The 11,583-nt window shown below is 41.4% G+C and overlaps 1 pseudogene; it reads right to left on the bottom strand.

Moving 5' to 3' along the window:
- Window positions 1-10,315: 10,315 nt before the first annotated feature.
- Window positions 10,316-11,377, bottom strand: LOC146891311 (speckle-type POZ protein pseudogene; annotated as a pseudogene).
- Window positions 11,378-11,583: the final 206 nt, after the last annotated feature.

Raw genomic sequence — 11,583 nt, 5'->3', positions numbered from 1 at the left:
GACCCTGTGGGCTGTGACCTACATTTGTGTTCCAGAAAAAGTAGTCAGTATTGTTACTAATGACACCTGTTTAGACTATGGTCTCTGGGGCGCATTTAATGTGAATCTGGGGAATTACAGCTGCCAGACCAAGCTTCAACACATCTGTAAATGAGTTGAAGGGCAGGTAGGGGGAGGAGCAGCACTGGACTCTAGTATACTCAATGCGACTTCAATCCTGTTGTTAGACTGCTTTGATTTTTTTGTCCCATCAGATGGAAACTGGGATTCAGGGTTCTACTGAGCCCAAGATCATCCCAGAATGGTTTCTTTGCAGAAAACTGTCTGCATTGGACTGAGCAGACCAAATGATCAAGGGCTCAGAACAAAGGAGAGAAAAAACATGAATGTTTATTTAAAAGAGAAGGAGAACAGGAAGAAGACATTTTCCCTCCAAACTCAGCATGTGTGAGATGGAGAGATGGTGACTCAGTTGACAAATGCAATAGTTATTCCTGCAGGGGACCTTGGTCACTTCCTGACACACATGTGGGGCTTTTCAAACATCTCTAACTGGGGCTACAGAGGATCTGAGTTCCTACTCCATGGGCACAGCCATCACTGTAGACAAAACCCTATTCAAATCAAATATAAAATGAGTAAAATATTTAAATCAGTTTGTTCGTTCCGGTAGTGTTCTGTTTGGTGAAGCCCATTTTAGTCCCTCCAACTCTGCTGAGCTGTGGAGGTTTGTTTCAGTCCTCCCTGCCACATAGGACCACAAGCCCTTAGCCCTCTCTGGACACTGACAGTGGCAAAGTGGATAACAACCCATCATGCTCTTGTGGAAAGTGAGACATGGAGGCCTAGGGGAAAAGACAACTGCACCTGGCAGTGTGTTGATTGACCCAGCTTAGAAAAATAACATTTATTGGTTCTGAGAAAGGAGATGGGGATTGATTCATTAAGAATTCAAACTTTCTTTTCCTGACCTGTGGTTCTGTCATTAGACATTGAGAATACGATTCATTATTCTCCTCTGATTTCTCTAACCTTCTATGATGGTATATTTTTTTGTATTTCAATAAATAAAGTTTGTCTGAAGTTCAGAGGGCAAAGCAGCCATACTATTCCATTATACAGTCCAGGGAGTGGTGGCACACACCTTTAATCCTAGGACTCGAGAGACAGAGCCAGACAGATCTCTGAATTCAAAGTCATCCTGGGCTACTTGAGATTGAATCTATCTTAAAAGGAGAAACACAGCTCACTCAAAGGTGATCCCAATGCCTGGGAAACTTATTCGGAAACTTATATTTTGTCAGACTTCTATATATGATCAAAGACCAAAACTAAGAGTGCATATAAATAGCATTTTAATTGAGGGATTACTAGACATGGGTATGGACATGAGCATCATTATTCCAGCATCATGGCATTCATATTCGCCTCTTCAAGAGGCAGATGCTAAATTTTAGGAATTGAAACCCTTTCTTAAGTGAACCCAAAGCATGGCGTGGGTTGAATGCATAGGGTCAGAGGTAGAGAAAGGAAGGTTGAGTTCATATGTAGCTAATATTGCAGTGAATTTATGGAGTTATGACCAATTGCAGCAATGTAATACCCAGGTTACCCTTCGTGCAGTTTCCAAAACTCATGTGTTTGGGAAGGATATTATAAACAAAGGACACCAGCCTTTTCCAACATTGCACATCTCCTCATTTTCATTGTGAGGTCAACATATCCTTGAAATACACTGGCTGATTTAATTCAGAAGTTTTTTTTTTCTATTATCCAATGTCTCTCTGATGCTGTTGTTCCTTTCCCATTAGCGTTAAGACAATTCAATGTTAATAAAGAATTATGCAATCAGTTTCTGGGGGTAGTTTCCATACAGGAAATTGGAAAAGGACAGGATTGACTGACAGGATTGGGAGCATTGTGATGAGGGGACAAGGGAGGGTAAGAGAAGAAGAGGAGGAAACAGGGGGAGGGGAGAGAAGAATTTGAAGGAATGGGATGGTTGAGATGAAGGAAGAACAGAGATGAGAGCAAAGAGAGAGATATCTTGATTGAGGGAGCCATTACAGAGTTAGCAGAAACCTGGCTCTAGAGAATTTCCCAGGAATCCAAATCCCAGCCCTGCTAGTATTTTAAGGATGTATTGACCTCACAATGAAAATGAGGAGATGTGCAATATTGGGGAAGGGGTTTAGCTTTGTTTCCACAGGAGGAGATATGCCATGGATACCATCAAAACTAATAAAGATTCAGTTTTGAAAAGGAAAACTTCTTGAGAAAGAGAAATGACAGCTTATCCATAGAGGTGACAATCACACAGGTGGTAAGAAAACCTCATAAAGGTTGGGGAAGGGTTTTCTCCTGTAAGTGTTCCTCCAACACTAATCATCAGTGTATATAGTGTAAATTAATCAATTGTTTTTCATCATTTGGCTTTTGATTTCTCTGGTAGATAGATTTTGTGAAGATTGGTAATTAGTAGCATGGGTAACTAACTCTTCAATCGGTATGTTCAGGGTCAAGGTGGTAGGTGCCCCTTTCTCAAATCAGTCCTTTGAAGGATTTGTAGGTGAATACCTTTTGTTTCCAAGAAAGGTGCTGTAGATCTGTGAATTGCTTCTAGACTAATGTGGTTTGATACACCAAGATCCCTTGAAAGGTTGTTGTGAGCACCCCCCAACATATTTTCCCAGCAAAGAGCAGAAGCCGTATGGAGAAAACTATGCCCACATTCCAAAATTCTGTTTATAAATGTTTGTTTACATTTAAAGGGGGATATGCTATAGGGATGTATACTTTGGTGTAGATTTGGTCTATTGATACAAATTCAAGGTCAATTTTGTTATATTGTATATATATATATATATATATATATATATATATATATATATATCTGCTCTTGATTAAGGTATTGTGTTTGTAAAGCTCATTTAAAGATATAATGTGAAACTTTGAATTTCCATGCTTTCTATGCTGGGGCATAAACATGAGAGAATATTTTGGTTTCCAAAGGATGCAGAATATATTCAACAGTTACTGAAAAAGGTGTTCGGAGACAGTTCCCCTTAGACTATGATCTGTAAAATGTTCCTACATCTATCATCTCTCTCCAGATTAGCATGTCTGAATGGGCACATTAAGTCTCAAGTACAAGAGCATATCTTTAGTGATTTGATCCACTTAGCAATTTCCAGTCCAGCTCTCCTGAAAAATCTGCCTCCAATGCTGCTCATCCCTCAAGATAGGATAAATCAATCAATTGCTTTTGATCTCTGATTTTTTGGGTTTTTCGTATAGGAATGTTTTCCAGGTGGCTAGTTAGTAGCATCAGTGACCCTTTTATGAACTCATTTTATGAAACTACAGTTACCTTTTATGAAGTTACAGTTACCCTTTTATGAAGTTACAGTTACCCTGATACCAAAACCACACAGAGACTCAACCAAGGAAGAGAATTACAGGCCAATCTCACTCATGAACATCGATGCAAAAATTCTCAATATTATACTGGCAAACTGAATCCAAAAACACATCCAAAATATTATCCATTTTGATCAATTAGGCTTCATTCCAGAGACGCAGAGCTAGTTCAACATATGGAAATGTATCAATGTATTCCATCATATAAATAAACTGAAGGAAAAAAAACCATATGATCATTTCATTAGATGCTGGAAAAGTATTTGACTAAACTCAACACCCCTTTATGATAAAGGTCTTGGAGAGATTAGGGATACAAGATTCATTTCTAAATATAATAAAAGCAATATACAGGAAGCCGACAGCTAACATCAAATTAAATGGAGAGAAACTCAAAGCCATTCCACTAAAACCAGGAACAAGACAAGGCTGTCCACTCTCTCGATATCTCTTCAATATAGTTCTTGAAGTTCTAGTAATGCAGTAAGACAGCATAAGGAGATCAAGGGGATTCAAATTGGTAAGAAAAAAGTCAAACTTTCATTATTTGCAGATGATATGATAGTGTACAGAAGCAACTCCAAAAACTCTACCAAAGAACTCTTTCAGCTGATAAACACCTTTAGTAATGTGGCAGGATACAATATCAACTCCAAAAAATCAGGTGCCCTCCTATGCACAAAGTACAAAGAAGTAGAGAGGGAAATCAGAGAAGCATCACCTTTCACGATAGCCACAAATAGCATAAAATATCTTGGGGTAACTCTAACCAAGGAAGTGAAAGATCTGTTTGACAAGAACTTTAAGTCTTTAAAGGAAGAAATTGAAGGGGATACAAGAAGATGAAAGGATCTCCCATGCTCTTGGACTGGGGGGTCAACATAGTAAAAATGGTAATTCTATCAAAAGCAATCTATAGATTCAATGCAATCCCCATCAAAATCCCAACAAAATTCTTCAAAGACCTTGACAGAACAATAATCAACTTTATATGGAAAAACAAAAAACCCAGGATAGCCAAAACAATCCTATACACTAAAAGTACTTCCAGAGGCATTATCATCCCTGACTTCAAACTCTTTTACAGAGCTACAGTAATGAAAACAGCTTGGTATTGGCACAAAAACAGAGAGGTTGACCAATGGAATTGAATCAAACACCCGGATATTAATCCACAAACCTATGAACACCTATGTCAATGAATTTTTGACAAAGGAGCTAAAATTATACAGTGGAAGAAAGAAAACATCTTTAACAAATGGTACTGGCATAACTGGATGTCAACCTGTAGAAGAATGAAAATAGATCCATATCTATCACCGTGCACAAAATTCATCTCCAAATGGATTAAAGACCTCAATATTAATCTGACCAAACTGAACCTGATAGAAGAGAAAGCAAGAAGTAGTCTGCAACACATGGGCACAGGAGACCACTTCCTACGTAGAATCCCAGTAGCAAAGATAATAAGAGCAAGAATGAATTAATAGGTCCTCCTGAAACTGAGAAGTTTTTGTAATACAAAGGATACTGTCAGTAAGGCAAAAAGGTAACTTACTGAATGGGAGCTCTTCACCAACTCCACATCAGACAAAGGTCTGATCTCCAAAATATATAAAGAGCTCAAGAAACTAGACATTAAAACTCTAATTAACCCATTTAAAGAATGGGGTACTGAACTGAACAGAGAATTCTCAACAGAAGAAGTTCATATGGCCAAAAGACCCTTAAGGTCATGCTCAACCTCCTTGGCGATTAGAGAAATGCAAATCAAAACCACTTTGAGATACCATCTTACACCTGTCAGAATGGCTAAAATCAAAAACACCAATGATAGCCTATGCTGGAAAGGATGTAGAGTAAGGGGAACACTCATCATTGTTGGTGGGAATGCAAACTTGTGCAATCACTTTGGAAACCAGTGTGGCAATTTCTCAGGAAACTGGGAGTCAACCTACCTCAGGATTCAGCAATTCCACTCTTGGGAATATACCCAAGAGATGCCCAATCATACTACAATAGCATTTGTTCAACTATGTTCATAGCAGCACCATTTGTAATAGCCAGAACCTGGAAACAAACTAGGTGCCCCTCAATAGACGAATGGGCAAAGAAGGTGTGGCACATATACACCTAGAGTTCTACTCAGTGGTAAAAAAAAATGACATCTTGAATTTTGCATGCAAATGGATGGAAATAGAAAACACTTTACTGAGTAAGATAACCCAGATCCAAAAAGAGGAATAGGGCATGTACTCATTCATAAGTGGATTCTAGCCATAAACAAAGGACATTGAGCCTATAGTTTATGGCCCTAGAGAAGCAAAATAAGAAGGTGAACCCAAAGAAAAACATATATTTGTCTTCCTGGATATTGGAAGTAGACAAGATCGCTGGGGAAAAGTTGGGATCAAGGGGGTGAGGGTGTGGTGGGGGAAGGGGAGATGGGGAGAGAGAAGGGAGAAGGGGAGGATTGGGGACACCTTGGGGGAATGGGATGGTTGAGATGGAGGAAGGGTGGATAAAGGAGCAGGGAAGAAAATACCATAATTAAGGGAACCACTTTAAGGTTTGTAACATGAAGGGTCCTGTTTGTTGGGGGGTTTTGTCTCTACCCGGTACCCCATAGCTGGCAAATCCCAGAAAAAAGCAACCACATAGAGATCAAGCTATTTATTAGTTTTTATGACCATATAGGGGTCAGGCTATTTATTAGTTTTCATGACATATCTTAACCCACTATTTTGATCTATTTTAGCCATGTGGTTCAGTATCTTTTTTGGTGGGGTAGATCATATCCTGCTGTTTTGGTGATCTGGGCAGGAGTGGGAGGAATCAGCTTTCTCCTTCCCAGAATTTTCCTGTTCTCCTTGCATCATTTATACTTTTTGTCTGGTTTTTTTTTTTGCCTATAGCTCCTGCCAGGCCAATCAGCATTGATTTAAAACTTGATTGACAAATTATAGACAATTATGGTGCAGGAGAATTGTCTGTATTCTGTCAATCATGTTTTAAATAAATGCTGATTGGCCAGGCAGGAGGTGTAAGTGGGAAAACCAGACAGGAAATGGAAATGATGCAAGAGAGCAGAAAAATGTTGGGAAGAAGGAAACTGATTACTCCTACTCCTGTCCAGATCACCGAAGCAGCAAGATGTGATCTGCCCCACTGAAAACAGGTACTGAGCCACATGGCTAACATAGATCAAAAAAATGGGTTAATCAAGATGTGAGAGTTAGCCAACGAGAGGCTAGAGCTAATGGAGCAATTGACTTATAATTTATGGAGACCTATGTATGATTTTCTTTAGAGCTAAACAGCTATGGGAACCAGACAGACCAAAAACCCCAACAAACAAGCCACCTTCATGTTAAAAAGGTTGGCAAGAGACATGGCTCTAGAGGGGTTCCCAGGTGTTCAAGGAGATGTCCCCAGCTAGGTCCTTGGGCACCAGAGGGGAGGGTACCTGAACTGTCCTTATCCCGTAGCCACACTGATGAATATCTTGAATATCACCATAGAACCTTCATCTGGCAATGGATGGAGATAGAGACAGAGACCCACATTGGAGCACGGGACTGAGCTTCCAGGGTACAGATGAGGAGCAGAAGGAGGGAGAACATGAGCAAGGAAGTCAGGACCACGAGGGATGCGTCCACCCACGGAGACAGTGGGACTGATCTAATGGCAGCTCACCAAGGTCAGCTGGACTGGAACTGAACGAACATGTGATCAATCTGGACTCTCTAAATGTGGCTGAAAATGAGGGCTGACTGAGAAGCCAAAAATAATGGCACTGCGTTTTGATTCTACTACATGTACTCGCTTTTGGGATCTTAATCTCCTTGGATGCACTCCTTCCTACACCTGGACGGTGGGGGGGGGGCTTGGATCTCCCACAGAGAAAAAAACATAGGCTGGTGCTCTAATCACCACTCTGGTGCAGAACTCAAAATACAGATGGAAACAAATCATCTTTCCCATGGACTTGGGTGACCTGGTCACCCGTTCTTCAAACTGCCAGGAACACCTTCCGAGAATTGGAACGGGGGTCTCACGGCACATCTGCATCCTCCCTCTGGTCCCTTTTCAATACAGACCCTGTGCAGGTACAATTTTCAAATTACTGATTCACAATTACACAGAAACAGAAACATAATACACAAACAGACAGACATAAAAGTGGGCTCATTTATACCTCCAACTGGGTCTGGAGTGGTCTGGGAGAGACTTGATTCCCAGTCAGGGAACCAAATGTTGGACCACGAAGTCTAACTACCAGGAGGAGTTACCACAAGAGACCATCTCTCACACCACAGTTGATGTAAAAGCATGAGGATTTATTAATTCTGTCATGACAGGGTCTTTCAGCATGAGAGAAGCCAGAAAGACCCCAAATAGCTGGTACAGGCTACTTTTAAAGCAATGAGCCACAAAAGGAAGGGTGTGTGGGAGGGTTGTTTTTTAATTATTATGATTGACTTATTCAAAGGACTATTACTGATAATTGGCTAGAGAGAGGTTGCCAGCTCAGGTGAGGTAAGAGGAAACATCTGAGGGTCACTTTTCCCCTTTCCCAGGGACTGAGTCAAAACACCAGGAACTGAGTCAAAACCTAAGGGTTATTTTGCCCATATTCAATAACTGAGTTCTATTTGGAGAACATTTCCAAGGACTCAAGGACATGATGAAAAGTTCCCAACATTTTAGTACGTGCATGTGTAGTTGTTATGTCCTTGGTTCCCAGGGGCAGGTACTACTGCTGTGAGGCTTCAAAATTGGTCACTGAGTTGTCAGAAAGGCTTTAGAGTTATTTTAGAGTTCTACAAAAGCAATTCCTTTCAACAAAAGAGGTATGATTCACACAAACCTGGCTTCCAACATACACATGAACGTGTTTTCGTCAGTCTTTGATGCCTAAATCAACAGGGAGCTTGGTGGGATTAAACTGTAAATCTACTACTCCATATTAATCTGAAAAGAGTTGTAGAAGTAAAACAAGGAGAGTCAGAAAAAGGAGTGGGGAGAGAGGGATACCCAGGCATTGAACCAGTTTCTAAGAGAGAATGAATTTCTGACAATTGCACAGAAGAAAGAGTTAACACAATTAATGAAAACCCAGAGATAGATATGGTGGTTCAACCTGAATAACAGAAAAGAAAAGGAGTCAGCCACTCTATCTTTCCTCAGCATCAAAGAGGTAAATGGGTGAGATCCTGTCTCCATAAATGCTGAAGTGTCCACAGTCCACTGAGTTCCTCTCTTTCCCTTTATATGCATTTCTCCATGCAGCCGTATAACTCCTGCCTCAACCTCCCTTGTGCTGGGATTAAAGACGTGTGATCCCATGACTTGGGATCACCTTTGTGTGAGCTTTGTTTCTCCTTTAAGACAGATTCAATCTCAAGTAGCCCAGGATGGCTTTGAACTCACCGAGATCTGTCTGGCTCTGTCTCCAAGTCCTGGGATTAAAGGTGTGTGCCAACAGTTTTTGGCATGTATAACTTAATAGTATGGCTGCTTTTCCCTCTGACCTTCAGGCAAACTTTATTTATTAAAACACAAATCATATACCACTATAGAATTTGATAGAATTCAGAGGAGGATAAATTATCATATTCTCAATATCTAATGACAGATCCACAGGTCAAGAAGAGAAAGTTTGAATTCTTAATGAATTAATCCCCTTCTCCTTTTTCAGAACCAATAAATGATATTTTTCAAAGTCGAGTCAATCAACACACTGCCAGGTGCAGTTGTCTTTTCCCCCCTAGGCCTCCATGTCTCACTTTCCACAAAAGCATGATGGATTGTTATCCACTCTGCCACTGTCAGTGCCCAGAGAGGACTAAGGACTTGTGGTCCTATGTGGCAGTGAGGACTGAAACAAACCTCCACAGCTCAGCAGAGTTGGAGGGACTAAAATGGGCTTCACCAAACAGAACACTATCAGAACCCACAAACTGATTTAAATGTTTTACTCATTTTATATTTTATTTGGATAGGGTTTTGTCTACAGAGATGTCTGTGCCCATGGAGTAGGAACTCAGATTCTCTGTAGTCCCAGTTACAAATGGTTGAAAAGCCCCACATATGTGCCGGGAAGTGATCAAGTGTCCCCTGCAGAAATAACTATTGCATTTGTCAACTGAGTCATCATCTCTGCAGCTCACACATGCTGAGTTTAGAGGGAAAATGTTTTCCTTCTCTCCCCTTTCTCTTGTAAATACACATTCATGTCTATTCTTTCGTTTGTTCTGATCCCTTGATCTCATGGTCTGCTCAGGTCAGTCCAGATAGTTTTCTGCAAAGAAACCTTACTGGGATGAGCTTGGGCTCAGCAGAACCCTTAATCTCTCATAGGGGAGTTCAGCCAATCACATCCTCTTTGTGGGGCGTGTTGCCCTAAGGCAAAAGTTTACCTTTAAACCTGGGTGGTGAAAGCCCCCAGCCTCTCTCTCCCTCTTGACTTGGCCTGGATGGAGCATTCCAGACGGGTGGGATTCTGTGTAAGTTTTTCCTTCTGTTTTATTAAAGCTGTATCTTTTGTAAGATAGTCTGTGGACTTCTCATTACCGATCACCCTGTGGCATCAAATCCCAGTTTCTATCTAATGGGACAAAAAAAAAAATCAAAGCAGTCTAACAACAGGGTAGAAGTTGCATAGAGTATACTAGAGTCCAGGGCTGCTCCTCCCGCTCCCTGCCCTTCAACTCATTTACAGATTGTTGAAGCCAGGCCTAGCAGCTTAATTCCCCAAATTCATTGTAAATGCACCCCAGAGCCCACAGTATAAACAGGTGTCATTCATAACAATTCTGACTGCTGCTACCAGAAGACATATGTAGTTCGCCCCAACAGGGTCCTAAGAGTTCATCAGGCATTTGTTAGGGGTTTACAGGCTAAGACCATGTGTAGAAGCCAGGGAGACACTTCCTTCAGGCACCAAGTGGGGATAGGAGTCGACCACTGTCTTCCAGCTCGAGGTCTGAAAAACCTCGGAAGCACGAGCTGTAATGAAATCCATTGCCTGAGTTTTCAACTGCATTGCGCTGTGGAGGTCAGCCAGGAAGAGAGTGTGGGCAGCATCCTCCACAGAGAGGTCCCTGCAGAGGGCCCTCTCACACATGACCTTCAAATGATCCAGGCCATACTTGTCAGCAGCTGCCAGCACAGCATCTGCCATGCTGTGGAGATCTGGTTCCTTCCCGGTGTAAATGAAGCCCATCATTGCCTTGAAGACTTCAGGTTCCAGGTCATGAATCTCAATGCGATTCTTTCTGCTCTCCTCCATGTCATGTTCAAACATGGCTCTGAAAACTGGAGAGCGAGCAGCTAAGATGGCCTTGTGAGCCCGGAATTCCTGGCCATCTACCACCAGGCAGCAGTCTGTGAAGCTGGAATTCTCCCACAGCTCTCCTAGATCATCTACAAGTGTGCACCTTGGAATGTCAATCCCTGGCTGCGTGTTCTGCTCAGAGATGCTGATGCAGTCCTGAACCACACTCACCTCACAGCAGAGTGTGAGTTTGTCATCCGGGAGAAGAAAATGTCGATTGTACAAAAGGAAATCTTTAAGGATAAACTTTGTTAAACCGAAACTTTCGTTTTGGTCAAACCTGGTGACTCTTTGCCTATACATGATTTGTGATTTCTCTCCGTTAGCATTTATGATCCCAAAGTGGAAGTTTGCCCATACAGGGCTCTTTGGAGAGCTGAGCAACCCTAGGTAAACTGAAAGGTAACCTCTGCTTTCCTCATCGATTCCATTCAGGTATACTTTCAAATACCATTTCTGCTTGTCATTGGCTCCTGGTGAGAAAGTGGGGCTTTTAAAGTCTTTCCCCAAGACTCCCTCCATGCAAAAAGAGAAGTTGCTGATGGTCCATCTGTAGGAGAATTTCTTGACTCTGATCTGTGTGTAGCCGCTGCTCCCAGCTGCCAGGTCCCCTGACATATCTGCTGCTGAAGGTGTGACGGTTTACCTGGAGCCAAAGAAGAACAAGGTTATTTTCTTCTTCAACCTTGGGGGTCACAATTACAGACATATTTTAGATTTTTAGTTTCTGTTTTTCCATCTGTTTCCTGTTCTATGAGGTTAGAAACTTTGGTCTTTCTGAAATTCTATACATATTGAACTATGAGATTCAAAGAAGACAGTCT

The sequence above is a fragment of the Myodes glareolus genome, chromosome 17 (genome assembly GCF_982192425.1).
Source record: "Myodes glareolus chromosome 17, mMyoGla1.1, whole genome shotgun sequence".
NCBI lineage: Eukaryota > Metazoa > Chordata > Mammalia > Rodentia > Cricetidae > Myodes > Myodes glareolus.
The sequence above is the reverse complement of the archived record's forward strand: the minus strand, read 5'-3'. Positions and strand labels throughout refer to the sequence as shown.